At 41.3% G+C, this 12,669-nt stretch overlaps 1 long non-coding RNA gene across 1 annotated transcript in view; it reads left to right on the forward strand.

Moving 5' to 3' along the window:
- Window positions 1-369: 369 nt before the first annotated feature.
- LOC122790895 overlaps window positions 370-12,669 on the forward strand; it is a 55,910-nt gene continuing 43,610 nt past the window's right edge. Inside the window, exon 1 of the long non-coding RNA XR_006363049.1 lies at window positions 370-489. This is a non-coding gene — a long non-coding RNA (uncharacterized LOC122790895). The remainder of the gene's footprint in view (window positions 490-12,669) is intronic.

The raw sequence follows: 12,669 nt of genomic DNA on the forward strand, positions 1-12,669 counted from the left end.
TTAACTCACGTTCAACCCGCTCTTGCTTTTTTATATATTTAAAACCATAATTTACAGAGAAATAAGTCACAGTTCCATGTGTCTACTGCAGTCTCTTCAGATTAAATGCATTTACTTGAAGCAGCATTACTTGTTTACCTGGACATGTAGTTCACAGGCTCAGTTTCAGCTTTCATTGTTGAAATGTCAATAACTGGTTCCCTTGACATTTGAAAAGCATACAAAGGACAACATTCTTCTCAATGTTTCCTTTCTTTGTTATCTAACTTTGTATTATTTCTTTTTATGCAATAAGCAGAACACATGGGTGTGATACCTTTCAGCAACAGCTGATAAAATACCATGTGAAAGAAGGACTGCTCTCAAACTCCTTTCAACTCCAGCATGGCAGTTCTGCCAAGGAAATGTAATATACTGTTAAAAGGAAACTAGGAAAACTACAGACTTTTTGTATCTGCAAACTCCTTGGTCTAACATGACTTATCTAGGGTAAGAGAATGATATATCCTTTCATTTCTCATCATCTAAGTACTTTAGCATGAACTGCAAACACCACAGGCTATCTCGTGCAGCTGCAGTGTATGCTTTTTATAGCACATTGAATTTTTATTTTAAACAACGTTGTTTATTAAATATATATGCTTAATTTCGGTTGCTCACTTGACTTTCTTGCAACATAGATGAAAGTTGTTAATTTTCATTTATCTACTCACATCTTTAAAGAGGGAGTAAATAAAAATACCTGTAACCAGTGATGGAATCTCATGAGCGTAACAAGGACAAATTAATGCTAACAAGAAGCGGGTGTTGGAAAGACACACTGCAGGAAACAGCATGTACATTGTTAACCAGCTCAATCATTCATGTGCTTATACTGTGAAGCCCACTTTGGTAGGGGAAATGTGTCATACCAAGTCTCTATTTCATTTCCAAATGTTAGAGTAAGTATTGCAATAAGCTCCCACATAGTAAGCAACTAAGCATTGCTTCTTCTGGTGTTTGCTTTGAAATGCCCTATATCACCTATTGAGTCTCTAAATTAATTGTTTGAAGCCTTTTTTATGGCCTGTGACAGAAACATGAACATCCATTAAGAACTCAAGAGATATTATATTGGCAACAGCATTTTTAACATCTAGCTAGCCTGATTCTGTGGCTCAGGAGGATGAACCCCTCACTGTGACCCAGGTGACCAGGGTTTGATTAGTGGTCCTGGCTCTGGGGGAGCCTGGCAATGATGGGAAACAGTGAAGGGTTGTGGTCTGCTCACCTCTCTTGTGAGGTGGGCAGAGTTTACATGTACCTGGAGGCATACAAAGTGGAGTGATTTCCCTTCTGGAGATTAGGAAAAAAACTGCCAAGTGCTTTGGGGGAGACATAAGGCTGCTTGGAGGGAACACCCCTTGTGTAAGTGAAGGGGCGACCTCTGCAATCAACCCATTGCACTTTCATTTTCTGGTGCATTGTGGGGGGAGTGTAGAGAGTAGGACTTAGCAGCAAAAATCTTAAACCACTTCAATGGCTGTCTAAATGATAAGCCCTCTTGGTCAACCCTTCTACTGGCATTCCTGATCGACCCTTGGCCTAGTGATGAGGAACGAATGAGACAACTGACTGGGAGGGGGCTGACGATCAACAGACAGTGGAGTCATAAGGTGAAAAAAGGTCAGACTTAAATCTGCAAATATGATTCTCTTGGTCTTTCTAGCAGTTTGACACAGGGGCTTAAAATAATGGCTGATATGTCTATACTCTTTAGCAGTCCAATGGTCCTGTTTTTTTTTATTCCAACAACCTCCATTGGCTTACTGTGTGATCCTCTGCTGAGTCTAAAATGGGTCCATGTGGATCGGTGGTCTACCACAGCTAACAAATATATTTTTTAACTGCCACATAAATTTTTAAGTCTTTGATATGGGACACTGTGCTTGGAAACATCATGTGTGATTTGTCTTCAATAGGAATGGTACAATGTACCACCAATCACAGTCGGCTAATTCTTTCCCCATCAATAGGGCAAGGGTCAGTCAAGAATGCCAGGGCAAGGGTTGCCTGAGCCAAACATGAAGTCTGCCATAAAAAACACCCACTTACAATGACCACTGGTCTCTGCTTGTGCACAACTCTGCTTAAGCTACATTAAGGCTATGGAAATGACCCTTACTCCTTCGTGGCAAGTGAAAGCATACGATTCTTAAAACTGACTACTGCTGGATGAAGCAATGGTGTGTAATGCCTAAGAAAGACAATATTCAGACCTTCAGATCTTCCACCAGCAGCAGCAGCGTGTCCACATTCCCTGAAACTGTATGGACTCTTCTTGAAACTCTCATGCATAGGAACTGTGAGTGGACTCTACCTCGACCAACCTTACAATAATTGTTGCCCACAAATGCCCTAACCACACTGTAAAGAGTGATTAGTGACTCCTACCAGCACCCTAAACAGTGATTTGTGTCCTAAGCAATCATCCTACCTAACAGCGATCACTGTACCACTACCAAAGCCAGTACCCAGTGTAGCTGCAGATCTATGTGCATTCGTGCTGCTATCAGAAACCTCAGAAGCAACTAACAAAGCCATATTATGAAAGGGATTGGAATATATTGCTTGCCACTTTTTCCAAGCTGCCACTGACTGGGATCTGTCAGCCTCCTCTCTGTACTTGTGCTAATTTGAATCTCCAACTTACTGCTTCTGCTGTCCAATAGTGATCCAAATACCCCCCCCATCTCCCAGCCAGTGGTCAAATGAGTTTCCAGCCCACGTCCTTCATCTCCATCCTGCACTGATCTGAATCTCCACCCTACCCCCATCTCATACTCATTAGCCTAACAACCCTCCCCCACATTCTCATGGGTGAAATGAATTTCCTCCACATCCCCGTTCTCCTCTGAATTTCCTCCGTATCCCTGTTTTCCTCTGATTAAAGTTTATTATCTACTCCCTTTCCTGGATGATGATGAATGGTGCCCCATTGTCAGCTTATTCATCAAGTCAGAGGCTGACTTTTACTCCCCAATCATCTGTTTTTTCATAGGTTCAAGTAAGTACTAGGCTAGCTGCCCTTATCAGCCATTTTAAGACTAGCCACTTTCCATTTGTAGACTGTGTAGATACTCCCCAGTAGCATGACAGTGATCAGATCCCCCAATCCAGTTCATCAAAGGTCATCTTTCCATTCCTTCTCCAGGACAGTGTGCCCTGCATGTTTTGTCACGCTCAGAACTGATTCACATACTGTCCATCACTGGGTCTGTATCACAGACACCAAAGCCATGCTATCCAAATGCTAATGAAGTACCTAATGATTCTGTTCAAGAATTACACTGCTGTCTCCAATATAAACCCCCCTAGAGACCCATGTCACCAAACTATCCTCACCCAGGGCATCGGCAATGTGGACCTCATTCTAGGTTCCTTCTTATTCCTTCTAACTGCTAACTCAGGAAATACAACCATTGTGTTGCACTTTCCTCATGTTTAAAGGGAAAGTAAACAATAGCTGCAAACAGGCCGCAATACCCAGGCAATCAGTATGTCATTTCTTCTTCTACTAGTGTATCTGCATGTTTACAGTGGGTGAGCTTGATAATCTAACTATAAATGTATAAGTATAAAATACATCTGTGTTTATCTAGGTTTGGTATATTCCAAAAGATCATTTAATCATCACAGGTCCCCAAATTACATTTGAAAACAAACACTTGTTTCCATGATTTCTTTATCTTAAGCAGGTTTTCATTTGTCTCACTGATTTTATAAGACTTTTTTTTATTAAAATGTCAGGGTTCCTATTCATGTCTTGCCATTGAAACAGTCTTTTGGCCACACAACTGAACATTTTTTTTCTCTTTTAAGTGTTTTATCGCTTTGCCATCTCTTTTCACTCACTTATCCCAATAAATTCTTAAGTGACTAATACATGTTCCATAGAATTACTTGACAGGGCAATATACTAGCAGCTGGAAAACAGAACTGATACCAAGAAACTGAGCAGTATTTCAATGCAGTGTTAGAGGCTAATTATACCAGCTATATCACATGAGATATTTTTTAGTAATTTAGTGCCAATTCCAAAAGACTTACTTTCAGTGGAAGTGACCACTTACACTGAGAGTAGGCTGAGACCAGGTCTTTTGGAATCTTGTCCCCTTAGTAAGCCTGTTTATAGATAGGCCTTGCACAATAGTAAGTCACTTTCACTGAGAGCATGTCTTTTGGAATCAGGACCCACTTACAATGACAGCAACTCTTTTGGAATCTGGCCCTTATTGTTGCCTATCACTAGTGTATTTTGTTTTTGGTATGTCTGCCTGCAGTTTATAATGCTTTCAGGTGTTATGTCTTAAGGATTATTACAAGGAAAAAAGTGGTGACCTGGCTGGTATAACAGTCTGCACCTTCCAAGCATCAAACTGTGCTATTTGCATTAATCAGCAAGGTGATCACTATCCATCAACGACTCACGGTGGCTGCAGATCACAACTTCAGCCTCATAATAAAACTGAAAACAGTTTGGTATAATAGTTATGGTGTTTACCATACAATCACAAGGTGCAGGGTTTGATTCTCACATAGGGTAATTGGCTAGGCTTAAAATGGCTCACAAGGGCAGTTAGCCTAGTACTAACCTATGAAACTAGTCAACAAAAGGTCAGGACACACATTCAATAAATGTGTTTCTTCACTGAAGAGCATGACTGTGGTACCATCATGTATTATATTACTGCCATTTTGTTTCACATCAATTTCTTGACTTACTAACCGATCCAAGTGAATGTTCAGCACTGTAAAAAGCCTGTTAGATTCTGGCTCTCTGGTTTAATAAAATAGTAGTTATACAGGGAGTGACCACAATGTGGCAATCTACACATTGTAATAGATGTTCTCTGCTTTAAACAAAATAAATAGTAGTTAAGAAAAGAAGACTGCAAGATGTTCTCCCACAAGTGTACTTCAAGGCACTTAGCTTACTGTTCAGCAAACATGGACTCAAGACATCAGCTGTCCCTTGCAACCTTAACACCAAGTATGTGTGGTTGGCTGTATTTACAGGATAAAACAGACCAGGAGAAAATAAGGCAGGATAAATGACCCACATGTCTTTTTGAGTAGAGACAACTATGTTTTTTTTTTTTTTTTTTATGAAATAATTTCATCTGAAAGCTTGCTCCTATACTGTTCTCTAACCAGTGTGCTTTTGGCAAAGGCAACAAGATGTAAACTAGCAGAAAGAAGAGAAACAAGATATCTACATCATTAAAGTGACACACGTTAATTTAACTAACAGATCTCTTTAGGAAACAGAATTTGTACTCTTTCACTAATAACAGAGTGTGTGGGTTGGAGACACACAGTATGTTACGAAATATCTGAGACTAGAAATACATTTTGTAATGTGCTGTGCCTGTAGGTAAGTCTGTGTCTTCAGACTTTACTATTAGAAGTATGAATCAGTGACAAAAAATGTATCTAATTAATTTCCCAGACCTTTCAAGCGTTGAAGACCATCTCACCCAGAAGTGTGTATAACCTACCTGGAGGTGGTACAGTCTCACAGTAGGTTACATTTAGTTGTGGAGGTGCAAACCATTCTCCCCCTCAAAGGGGGTTCATTTCAAAGTGTGAAAATTTCTGCAAAAGATTTGGTAAAATCTACTTCAGCAAAATTTTCTTCTGATATCTACAGTGGACCACTGATAACCTTTTGTCAGCACATAGTGAATGATAAAATGCTGATGCTGACATACAAAGCTATGTCAAACACTTAAAGAGATCTCAATCCCTCTGAGCTACACACTCAAGGGACCTACACCTTGTCACCACAATAAACAGAACATGCTGGAGGGATAGATTCCTGTCCCAGAGACTTCCCATACTCTGGAACAAACTACCTATCTATATCAAACAAAGCTCCTCATTAGCACTGTTCAAGAAAAATCTTGATGATTGGATGGGAAATAGGAAATTCAACCCAGTGATCTCCTCTGTGGCTCTGCTCGACAGGGGCACAGGAAAATAATTGTCTTGGGTGGCGAAAGCCAGGGTACCTTTTTGGCTAGGCTTATATAGACCCTAGGGCCAATAGCCTAGTACCTGCCTATGAAACCTATGTTCCTGCCCCCCCCACACACACACACACACACACACACAAACAAAATGTTCAAGAGTCATTCTAACTCCTTAAAACTAAATAGTGATCAAAAGTTGTAATGTCAACACACACGGTATGTCAATGCACCACATGCCAGAAAACTATGTCAATCAGAAAAACAGCTGGCAGAACTATAAACATCTGCAAAACAAATCCGAGCAAGCTTGGGACAAAACAGTCAGTAAGTAGCATGGCATGTTGATGAAGCCAGAGAGGAGCATGAAGAAAGGACAGGGGGCAGGGATTAATGATGCCTGACCCGAAGAAAAGCAGATAATGGCTCTGTCATTCCATAAGTCCTGGACAGGTAGGTTCTAGGAGGCAGAGTCAGGGTTACTGACCACTCTACAGTATGCTAGTGAAGAGCTATTCATGAACACAATCTCATAACCATCATTACAGTATTGATGGGACACATGACGTAATAAGACCTCGGGCATGTTACAGTACCTGCATCTACTATACAACTTGTTGTATGCAGGGATAAGTAAACAACTTCTCTTACAAGTGCAGCCAGTCACTTACTTTTCTTTCATTTATTTTTCACCATCACATTATTGTATTAAGGGTAATGTGGGAGTTGGTGCCTATCACAAATCTCAAAGGGCAAAAGAAAGATAAGTTCTTCTGGAGGAGATACAAGCCCATGACTGTATACATGCACGCACAGATACACACACACACACACACACACACACGCGCACACACGCACGCACACACGCGCACACGCGCACACACGCACACACGCACGCACGCACACACGCACACGCACGCACACGCGCACACACAGACACACACACACACTCACACACACACACAGACGTGTGCATTGCATGCTCACCTACAGGTAATTTGGTAGTACCCTGATTTCACCATCAGCGGTGGTGGTGCTGCGGTAGCGTTGTTGCCTCACAGTAAGATGTCTGGTTCGATTCTCAGCTAGAGCATCTTCTGTGTGGAGACATGCGTGAATGGGCGTACCTTCGTTGAAGGCTATGCATCAGGGCCGGCAACTCGGCACATAAAAATCTACTGCCAATCATTAGCGGACCGGAGTTCCGCTGTGACGACCCCTAACCAGGAAAAGCCGAAAGACACAACAACAACATGTCTGTTGGATGTGGGAGAGAGCTGCAGACACTGGTGAAAACCCACACAAATACAATAAAGACACCTTGATTATGCAAAAATGGCTCTGACACTGGGACCCAAACCACAGCTCAACCCACTGTAAGGCATCAGTGTTAATCACTGCACCATTGGGCTACCTGTGCTTTACTTTTTACCAGTACAAAATCTATCCATGCAGAGAGATTGCAGCCATGTATTATACAAGATGTTACATATAAATAACTGCAATGCACTGTAATGTCAGTAACTTTGTTTCCATGTCCAAAAAGAATATCATATCAGCATTATCCCCTGCCACTACTAACATCCAAAACTCTTTACAGAGGCATTCTGCCTTTAAAGCACTTTTGTAGCAATTTTTCTAAATTTGGAAAAGTCTGTGCTGAGTTTTCATTCATGTCTGCTGCTTTTCTTGAAAACAAAGTGCTTAGGTATTCAGTTTTTTCAACTCATAACTTATAATGAGATCTGCCATAGTAGATTCTGCAACAGTGCTATTGTATTCCCTTTATTACTTCTGTTTTTCCTTCCCTACACAACCCACTGTCATCCTGTGACCTAGCTGTCTATTATTGCAGATAAAATAGCAACTCTTGCTTATGCAGCAGCTTCGTAAACATTTTAACTATAAAAACAGGGACAAAGTCCCTCGTAGACTGAACAATCTTCTGCTACATTCCTGTGCTCACTCAGCAACAATGTAACATCCGGGTGCATAGTGTTCTTTTCTGTTATAAAGGTCTGAAGTCTGCATTAGCTGAGGGAGCTCTGCTTACATGACACTGGCAGTAAACAAGGAGATAACATGGTACTGTTGGCTACACAGCGAACTGTTTGTAAAGCATATGCAGAAAAAAGTATATAGTTTCACAACTACATTATATAGTCTATTTGTTGTGATATAGCAGATGTTACGTGCATTCCTATATGTGAGATAGCTCTGTGTAGCAATACTGGTTGGCTGAATTTTAGAGAGAGAAAATTATGTTTTTTGATTTAAAAAAAAATCCCTATCTCAAAAAACTTTGACCTTTCTAGATGCCAAAATGTTGTTTTCAGAAGTTTAGAAATGTCAAGGTTGAGGGAGGAATTGCAGCTTTGATTTCAATAGTTGGTCATTATCGGAGGAATTTGGTTTTTGCAAATACTGAGATATATTATGGTTTACATTGCTTTGAAATCCAATGCATTTTATTTGAAGTTACAGTGATAGAACCAAGAGTTGATATGTATATATAATTGCTTGCCTACTACAGTATCTCATAATAAAACTCACTTTATACCACCTTTTTTTCATCACTGTGGCCCATTATCAGCTGCTCCAAAGTAGGAAAGACTGATACAATCCTATTACCAAGTCATGCCAGGGAGAAAAAAAAGCAAACTTCAAATCTAAATCCATGTCAGGAACTGCTTTTAGATAGCCTAGGGGAAGAAATATGAATATCCAAGCATCTAAGAGACCCTGTCAGCATGATTTCAGCAAAACTGAGTTCAGCTACACTTCTTTATATTCCTTACAGAAAGTGACATAAAACACCTCCTTCTGAGGGTAGTTTGCTTTCCTAACGTAGCTGAAAGCAAGTGCTAAGTGCTATCTACCTTGCTTGATGCCTAGTTACAAACTTAAGCCTACCTGTCCCTGAAGGAGTGACCTCAGCACAAGAGCTGTAGTAATTGGTTGCTTTGGACCATTTCTAGCTCTTTTGAAGTTCCCTGTTTAAAATCTGCCTCTGGGTGTTTTTTTCTGGCTGTACTACTCAGACAAGCTCCTCATGGTCCTGCAGAGTGGTCCTAGCTACAGAGAACTCAGAAAAGCGACTACTTTCTTGATTTTTTACTTGAAATACCTTCTCTAGCTTACCTTAAACAAGCTTAAACTGTTTTTTAGCTGTTTGTTGCATTATATAATATCTGCACTTAAAGTTACATTTAGTTGAAAATTGCTCGAAAGTTTGTTTGTTTGTTTGTTTAATTTAACTGTTGAGGCTGCCCACTAAAGTGTGCTAGCCTGTGTAACTGATTTATTACTGTTTCTGCATTTTCTGTGTGTTTTCTATCTAAAAACAAAAAAACCAAAAAAATAATCCTTGTTTTCCCGCCTCTCCTCGACTAGTTTAGACCAGTTTACAGGCTTTGCTGTATTCTGGGCTGTGGTGTAGTTCCTGTGTTGTCCATTACCTTACTTGGATAGAAGGACGTTTCTTTGTTCACCAGTGGGAGTGGGGAGCCTTGAGCAGCCTACCTGTCCCTGAAGGAGTGACCTCAACACAAGAGCTGTAGTAATTGGTTGTTTTGGACCATTTCTAGCTCTTTTGAAGTTTCCTGTTTAAAATCCGCCTCTGGGCATTTTTTTATGGCTATACTACTCAGTGGTCCTGTAGAGTGGTCCTAGCTACAGAGAACTCAGAAAAACGACTACTTTCTTGATTTAAGTATCTTTGCTGTTTTTTTTACTTGAAATACCTTCTCTAGCTTACCTTAAACAAGCTTAAACTGTTTTTTTAGCTGTTTGTTGCATTATATAATATCTGCACTTAAAGTTACATTTAGTCGAAAATTGGTCGAAAGTTTGTTTGTTTGTTTGTTTAATTTAACTGTTGAGGCTGCCCACTAAAGTGTGCTAGCCTGTGTAACTGATTTATTACTGTTTCTGCATTTTCTGTGTATTTTCTATCTAAAAACAGAAAAAACAAAAAAATAATCCTTGTTTTCCCGCCTCTCCTCGACTAGTTTAGACCAGTTTACAGGCTTTGCTGTATTCTGGGCTGTGGTGCAGTTCCTGTGTTGTCCATTACCTTACTTGGATAGAAAGAAGTTTCTTTGCTCACCAGTGGGAGTGGGGAGCCTTGAGCAGTCTACCTGTCCCTGAAGGAGTGACTTCAGCACAAGAGCTGTAGTAATTGGTTGTTTTGGACCATTTCTAGCTCTTTTGAAGTTCCCTGTTTAAAATCTGCATTTGCGTGGCTTTGCATGATTGTACGCATAGCTCAGCACCGGTTAAAGAAGGTTAAACTTCTTCTGGCTCCGCCAAGTCTGCTCTTCAAATTTTCCCTTAAGGAAGCTCTACTCTTAGTATAATCAGACTACTCGCTATATTATAAGCCTAGCACTTGTTCTCAAAACCTCTCTTCTAAGTAAGCACTCTCATACTAAGTAAGCACTACATCCACCAACCACCCCTGTGAATATCCACTTCCCTTAAAGGCACAGCACTCCCTTATACTATTCTAGCATGTCGAATGGTAGATTATTGGCATCCTCTCCAGTTCAGCTGTTTAATCTGGGAATCTTGAGACAATGCTACAATTGTCTCATGTACACAGACAACCCTCTCCTCCTCCCAACAAACACAAATACATGTGAGAGATGCAACTATATAGCCAAACTGGAGGCTGAACTCTCTCAACTCAGGGCTGGCATGACCAGACAGGAGGAGATGGTAACCACACACACAACAAACCCAGTCCCACATAGACCTACCACAACTGCAAACCAAACACATAAAAACACAAAGACATACTCGGAGGCTCTAATAAAAAACTTACCAAAACAACAGTGGCTCCCAAAGCAGGCATCCAAAAATCCACCACCTCAAAACAAAACACATGCAACACATACTTCAATAAATCAGTGTGTCAAAAAATCACAGCCCTTAAAGCCAAACACCATGCCTGATACACTAGTAATAGTTGACTCTATAGTCAGACACACTGATGTCTTGCTTACCAGGCTGAACAAGGAGAGGGTGACTGTGAACTGCCTATCAGGAGCTAGGATCTGCCACATAACACACGCACTCAGGTCACTCCAAAGCAAGTATAAATATGACTCCGTTATTGTCCATGCTGGCGTGAATGACCTGAGATGTACCTCCCTGGACTACATGAAAAGAGACATAGAGGAGCTCTCTGATTATGTAGCCCAGGCTGGTATGACCCTGACCCTGAGCAGCATCTTGCCCTCACCAAGAATTATGCCACAATACAAAGACAAGATGATCAGCTTTAATAATTGGCTCAAGTACTGGTGTCATTCTAAGGGGATCCAATGTCTGTCTGCTTGGGATGACATGTTGGGCAAGCCACGCTGCTTCGCAAGGGACGGCTTACACCCGTCACCACTGGGCTTCCGGATATTGGCTAAGGCTCTTGCCACCCCCATAGTGCCTTTTTTAGGCAAAGCTCAAAAGACAAACCCACCTCCTTAGAAAACAAAAATGGAAAAAAACTAAGGGTAATGCTGCTCAACGCCAGAAGTCTAAATCTCAAGATGCAGGCACTCAAGGCACTCCTCAGTATGGAGAACATCGACGTCTGTGCAGTAACTGAAACCTGGTTCAAGGCTCCTGAGAGCACCCCAGCGCTACCAGGCTATACCTCTTATCATGCCTTTCGGCCCCAAAACCCGGGCTGAACCACAAAGGGATGGGGAGTGTCCATATTCATCAAGGACACCCACACCTCCAGGTTAGTAGCAACACATGAAGCATCGGAGACCATACAGGTGCAACTAACCATAGGCAAAACTGCTATACAACTGGTAGCATGTTACAGACCACCCTCCCAATCTCAGGAACCCCACTCAGCCTTCCTGAAGACATTGGAGGATATGAATGTATCACAAAATACCATCATACTGGGAGACTTCAACTACCCTAACATAGAATGGGTACATTATTCTAGCCCTAACACCCTAGCCCAAAGGTTCCTGGAATTCATAAATTCAAATGCACTGGAACAACTAGTCACCTCTCCCACTAGGGGAGATAATATACTGACCTGATCATCACAAACATGGGGACAAAATGCTCCACACCGGAAGTATACCCCTCACTAGTGAGATCTGACCACAAACTAATCACCCTGCATATACATATCCCACCTCCACCCCCAGTACAAAAGACCACAGTGAAAAACTTCTCAAAAGCCGACTTCACTCTTCTTAAGACTGAGGTGGTATCCTTTAAGCCCACTGGGCCAGTGGAAACCACATCCCACAATGCTGAATCCTTCACAAATGCTTTCTATGGACATCTCCAAGAATGCATGGATCATGCAATCCCAAATAAATCCAAGACCCTCTCCACCAAAGGCAAGCGTCCTGTCTGGTGGACCTCAGCCATTAACAAATTGTATAACAAAAGAAGGAAGCTACTGCACGACAGAGCAAAATCCCATAAAGGGAAGACATCTCTGATCAACACTAGCAGAAAACTACGATCTCTCATAAAAACATCCAAGGCCAACTTTGAGAGAAAAATCGCTAAGGACACTAAAGATAACCACAAAGCCTTCTTCAGCTATGTTAGAAACCTGGGCGGAAACCCTCAGATATGCTCAGAGCTAGTTCACAACGACAAAAAATGCACTGAACCCACA

The sequence above is a fragment of the Protopterus annectens genome, chromosome 16.part0 (assembly GCF_019279795.1).
Source record: "Protopterus annectens isolate FY-2018-M chromosome 16.part0, PAN1.0, whole genome shotgun sequence".
In the NCBI taxonomy this organism is placed as follows: Eukaryota; Metazoa; Chordata; order Ceratodontiformes; family Protopteridae; genus Protopterus; species Protopterus annectens.